The sequence below is a fragment of the Phyllostomus hastatus genome, unplaced genomic scaffold, assembly GCF_019186645.2.
Source record: "Phyllostomus hastatus isolate PE091 unplaced genomic scaffold, TTU_PhHast_1.1 phas_scaffold_317, whole genome shotgun sequence".
Classification (NCBI taxonomy): domain Eukaryota; kingdom Metazoa; phylum Chordata; class Mammalia; order Chiroptera; family Phyllostomidae; genus Phyllostomus; species Phyllostomus hastatus.
Genome location: NW_025334023.1, coordinates 10,959,671 through 10,965,814, shown reverse-complemented (window position 1 = coordinate 10,965,814; position 6,144 = coordinate 10,959,671). Strand labels below are relative to the sequence as shown.

General features: G+C 43.6%; 1 non-coding gene across 1 annotated transcript; it reads right to left on the bottom strand.

The window, feature by feature from the left end:
• Window positions 1-420: 420 nt before the first annotated feature.
• Window positions 421-553, bottom strand: LOC123805680. The gene has a single exon (XR_006783341.1). It is a non-coding gene; the product is annotated as a small nucleolar RNA SNORA42/SNORA80 family (small nucleolar RNA).
• Between the last annotated feature and the right edge of the window lie 5,591 nt (window positions 554-6,144).

The following is a 6,144-nucleotide window of genomic DNA, read 5'->3' as shown; positions in this document are numbered from 1 at the left end:
CAGGGAGCAAGTCACATGCCCTCCAGTTCCTCATTTACCCTTCAGTTCTTTCCTTATAAAATCAAAAGAATTTGTCCAAATGGCCTCTCACCTTCCCCAGCTCTATAAGCAAGGACTTGCTGCACCCTGGGTCCTGAGGAGGGCTCCAGGCCAGGCTGTGGGACACTAACCTGCTAGGGAAATGTCCTCATCTCCCCAAGTCATAGATCCCTTAGTTATAAAGCGGGGTGATCACAGGTCCCTTGTGGAGCTGCTGAGAGAATCAAATGGAACAGTGCATGTGCAAGTCTCTCTTCCTTTCCTTCCTTCCTCCTTTCCTTTCCTTTCCCTTTCTCTTCCTCTTCCTCTTTCCTCCTCCCTCCCTCCCTCCCTCCCTCCCTCCCTTCCTTCCTTCCTTCCTTCCCTTCCTTCTTTGTTTTTCACTGTGCAACCTGCCACAGTGCCTATAGTTTATGGACAGAGGCCAGGCAATGGTTCAAGGCCACAGTTTGCTCTGGCATGGGCACTGTGAGAGACCCAGGGGGACAGGCCTGCCATGAATCCAAACCTGTGCATGCAAGTATTTCACACACTGTAGCCACCTCCTTAGACTTGAGAAGGGCAGTAAGCCTACTGGTTAAATGCACAGGAGCTGCAGCCTGAAAGCACAGTGTCAGCTTGCAGTTGTCACCGACCTTAACGCCTTGAGCAAGTGCTTTTTACCTCTTGTGCTTGTTTGCTTACCTGCCAAGTGAGCATGATAATAATAATAGTGTTCTCACCAGCCTCATAGAGGGTGTTTGGGATTAAATGTGTTCATTTATATGAGGCTTTCAGGTCAGTGAACCAAGATAAGCCCTCAAAAAAATGTAAGCGTAAGCCCTTATGTTTATAATTTAGCATATGCTCCATGAGGACAAGAATGTCGCTATTTTTAGAGCCTTGTACAGTGCCTGACACATGATGAATATTAAATCAATATTTTCTTTACCCTCCCACTCCTGAGCCATCACATGTACTCTTCTCCAGGCAAAACCTCTCTGGTCTCCTAGTTGCTTCTTAGCTGACGTAGGCTCTGGGATGCGTCCCCACTCTGTTCATCTGTGCCTCTCTTCACACACAGTGCCCAGCCTTGGAGAAAGGCTGTGGATTAAGTGAAGGGCCACCAAATTATGGTCCTGATACCTGGGATCATTTTTGACACAGTATGTGTGGATGCAGGTTGAGTCAAACTAGTGGTGCATCCTATCCAAAATGGGTGAACTTGCCCTAGCCAGGTAGCTCATTTGGTTAGAGCCTCATCCCAATATGCCAAGACTGGTTGCTGGGTTGCTGGTTTGATCCCTGGTCAGGGCTCAATGTATAAGAATCAACCAATGAATGCATAAATAAGCAACAAATCAATTTCTCTCTCTCTCTCTCTCTCCCCAACCGTTCTCTCTCTCTCTCTCTCTCTCTCTCTCTCTCTCTCTCTCTCTCTCTCTCTCTCTCTCTCTCTCTCTCTCATGCTTCTGTCTCTCCCTCTCTCCTCAAATCAATAAATAAAGAAACAAAATTGTGTGACACTGCTGAGAGATGGTGGCAGCTGGGCCCTTCCTGCTGCCTGGGTTATGAAGCACCACCCAGAAATCTGTCTACAAGCCAGAGCGGGCCTCAGTCCAGGCAGGTTTCAGGCAGGCCTGCCTGTGCCTACAAAGGCTGGAGGAAAATGAAAACTGCGCTGGAGCTGCTTGGCATCATATAGACAAATAAGTGAACAAAAGGAATAGTGGGTAAATCCAACAGGAGCTATGATTTCCTACCGAATTGGAGAGGCTGCTTTGTATAATATAAAAACACTGCACATGGCTCAAGAAGACTTAAGTTCTGGTACATGATTTTTTTGAGCCTCAGTTTCCTTACCTGGAAGATGGGCATAATATTGGCTGTACTATTTTCTTTCTCTGTCATTGTGAAGATCAAAACAAGGTAATTAACCTGGAAAGTGTAAAGGGCTGCATAAATTTAAGGAAAATCAAAGTGCATTTTTGCATTTCTTTATAAGCCATGAAGAATAATAATGCCTTAGTTCTGCAGGCCTATCAGTCCCATGGTGTCCCTGCTGCATTCCTACCTCCTGTCACAGGGTCTAGCAATTGTACCTGCCTAATTAATGTCTGATAAATAAAAGAATTAATAGCTACCACCAGCATTTCCATTTTTCTAATCTTTAACACTCAGTGAAAACATCATTTTAAGTGAAAGAAAAGTATAACTTGGTGACTCATACAGACCTGGGTTCAAATCCCAACTTGACCACAGCTGTGTAAGGCTAATCGGTTAATGGCTCTGAGCCTTCACATCCTCTTCAGGAAACAGTAGACAGAGGATTCTTATCACACCAAGTTGCTGTGAGGAAAAGATGCAGAAACAAATGTACATAAAGCTCCTTAGTTGTTACTGGTTTGCCTCTGATGTTTTTCTCAATTCAAGAAGTTAGTTTCATATTAACTCGGAACCATAAAGATTCTTAAATATTTTTTATTCCAGTTTTATCAGTGGAAACCTGAGGCCTGGGAGTTAAGACAACTCTCCAAGTTCACAAACCTCTCACATGTGTTCCTTTAAGTTGCCTTCCATCTGGGGCACCTGGGAGTTTTGGGAGGTGTCACAGCACAAAGAAGACCCCATCCTCTCCCAGACAGTGCAAAGAGCCCCATCTGCCTGCTGTCCCCCTCCCAGAGGGCAGGGAAAGGCCCTATTAGGGATTGTAACAGTGGGTTTAGTGTAGTTTTTCTTAGTTGAGCTCCTCTGATCTGCTGATTTCTTTGTAGGTATTTGTTCTTGATGAAAGAAATTTTAAATGTTTGAGACTGAGCATTATCTTTAGTGTGGTTTTTTTCTTTTGCTTGTTTGTTTTTTAATGATTCTACATTTTAATTACCATAATCTCCATCTGCTTTTTTTCAATTAAGAAGAAAGTACTGGAGCACATATCCTATGACATTCCTCTAAAGATACAAAGGACCTGAATTCTGCATAGTTCATTATATTCCTTAGTATGCAATAATTACACTTACCCAAAACATGTGCTCCCATTCCAGCTGAGAAACATCTACACTGAGAAACTTCTGCAAAGCAGAGCAGAGCAGGCAGAAAACTGACTGATAGGAGAAGGGCTTCTTTGGGGAAAGGAGTCTGGATAACACTCCAAACTTCCTTCTTCACCTATCACTGCAGAGAAGTACGGTGATGGCAGAATCTAAGGTCAAACAAAGAGGCAACTTATCTAAATACTTGCAAGGACATCTTTTGGCAGGACACATGCAACTTCTTAATCCTGGAAGCTGTGTGAGACATTTTAAGTGGTTTCTCATCGCTGAAGGTCCAAGCAGAGCCTGATGACTATTGGGGGTGGGGCGGGTAGCATTGTCATCATAATGATAGTTCCAAGTACACACCAAGTGCTTCACATCTCTCATTTCTAAGTCTCACAATAGCTCTATAGTGGGTATTATTATTTCCATGTAGGACAGATGTAAGAACTAAGGCCTGGAAAAATTAAATTAACTCGCCCAAGGCTCTATAGCTGGTAAGTACAGAGCCAGAATACAAACTTGGGTCTACCGGGCTTTAAATGAAGACTATGTGTTTTTTCCAACTATCTCACACTAATGCTTAAGGCCCTGTGTTCTTTCCTACAATGCATTCCAGAGAGAAAGACGGGTTGACATATGAACGAGGAGTCCAGCTTCAAGTAGAGTCTGATAAGCAAGGCCTAAGGATCCTTCCTATCCTGTGGTGCAAAGACTACAAGATAATGTTTCTGTGTGTGTGCTGGCAATCACCAAAGTCCTCTGCAGTAACAAATTGCTCTTAAGCCTCCGATTCGCAGCTTGTAGTGGCCTCTGATCACTTGTTCCTATTCTTTGGCCCTCCTCACCTCTCTGTACATTGTCTCCACTGAGAAGAAGAACCAAAATGTATAATCACCATAAAGTTCCTGGAAAAGGTAACTAGGCTATTCTCTGCTTTGTTAGGGGAGGTGGGGATGAAGCTCTCTGACCTGGAGAGATGGAGCAACAGGCGGTTCCTGCCTCAGTATCAGCTGGAGTGACACTTGCTTTAGAAAAGTTAAAGTACATATTTCTTACCAAAAAAAACTATAAAGAAAGTACCGAGACTGATAAATAACCCCTTTTTTACAAACCTCCATTTACAAATGAGGAAATGTGAGGTGCAAAGAGATGAAACAACGTGTCTGAGCTGATAGGGAGCAGAGCTAACATTCAAGCCCAGAAAGTCTGGCTCCAAAATCCAGATCTGAACCATGGCCATATACTGTCTCTTAAAGCATATTGCTTCCTAGGGTGGCACCATAGGTAAACACAGCTCACCTCCTTGCCCAATCACATCAAAATTACAACTAAAATATAGAACAACCATCCCTCAGAACCATCAGAAATTGAGTTGAATGGAAGTCTGACTACTACAGAATTAAAGAAACCACATCCATCCAGACTGGTAGGAAGGGCAGATATGCAGAATGGGCTGGTCCCATATCCATGTATGGTAGCTAAAAATTCAGGAGAGACATCTCAGGAGCAAGAAGTCCCAGCCCCACACCAGGTTCCTCAGCCCAAGTTTCCAATGCCAGGAAGATAAGTCCCCATAGTTTCTGGCTGCAAAAACCAGTGGGGATTGAGTCAGTGGAAGAAACTTCTGGAGTCCCAAGCAGTTCCCCTTTAAGAACCCACACATAGACTTACTCAAACTCACTCTCTCTGAGCTCTATCACCTGGGTAGCAACTGAAACAGCACCAGTGGCATACAGGGAGAAACTAAAGTGTTCAGAATCAAGAGAGCAGCTGGGATAAGCTTTTTCTCAGACAGAAAGACAAGCAGAGGCCATTGCCACTTTTCTGAGCCCTCACCCCACAGAGTCAGAGCCAGCAGGCAAATGCCATATCTGAGACTCCATCAACCTGGCTAACACTGTTTGCCCTGCCCTGAAGATCCCCTGAGAATCTGTCCAACCCAACTTATAGGCCCATCCAAACTGTTAACAGAGACTTTTCATATGAATGGCTGGTCTTGGCTAATGCTTCACAACTTCTTAAATCCTATTAAACAAACAACAGCTAAGTTGTCCCAGGCTTGGCACAAGCAGCAGCCAGTTTAGATTCATAGCTTGGCTTTGCCTGGGAATCTCCAAGCCCAGCACAAGTAGCAGCCATCTCAGATTGTTTTATAGCTCAGGCAGGATGGCCCTGGGTAGAACACAAGTGGGCACTGACCTTGGCCTGCACCACCCAGGAAACCCCAGAGCCTATGCATCCAGTGGATAGCTACTGATCATGTTGGAGCACCACCACCCAACCCCTGCACAGCTGATCCTCCACAGAGGCCAGAGTTTGGTGATCAGTGGTCACAGCCAGTCCTTGCAGCTGACTGGCTTGGGTAAATTCCTCATTAACCTGCCAATAGCAATCAAGTCTCCACTATGAAAGAAGAGTATACTCAGCTCACACAGAGTACGTACCTTGAGCACCCAGTCTGGATGATAGGGGAAGCTGAGCCACTGGACTCTACAGGACACCTACTACATTAGGCCACACTACCAAGACACAGAGTCAGAAAAGCTCTACCTAGTACATAAAAATAAACATAGGAAGGCTGCCAAAATGAGGAGATAAAGAAACATGGCCCAAATGAAAGAACAGATCAAAACTTCAGAAAAAAAAATTTTTTAATGGAGATAAGCAATCAATCAGATGCAAAGCTCAAAACACTGGTTATAAGAATGCTCAAGGAACTTAGAGAGGATCTCAGCAGCATAAAAAGATCCAGTTAGAAAAAAAAATACATTAAATGAAATAAAAAACAATTTACTGGGAAATAACAATAGAGTAAATGGAGCCAAGAATTAATGATTTGGAACATAAGGACGCAAAAAACAAACACAAAAACAAAAACAATCAGAACAACAAGAAGAAAGAAGAATCTAAAAAAATTAGGATAGTGCAAGCAGCCTATGAGACAACTTCAAGAAGTCCGACATTCACATTATAGCAGTGCCAGAAGGAGAAGAGAAATAGCAAGAAATTAGAAATCTATTTGAAAAAATAATGAAAGAAAACTTCCTTAATTTGGTGAAAGAAATAGATGTGCAAGTCCAGGAAGCAC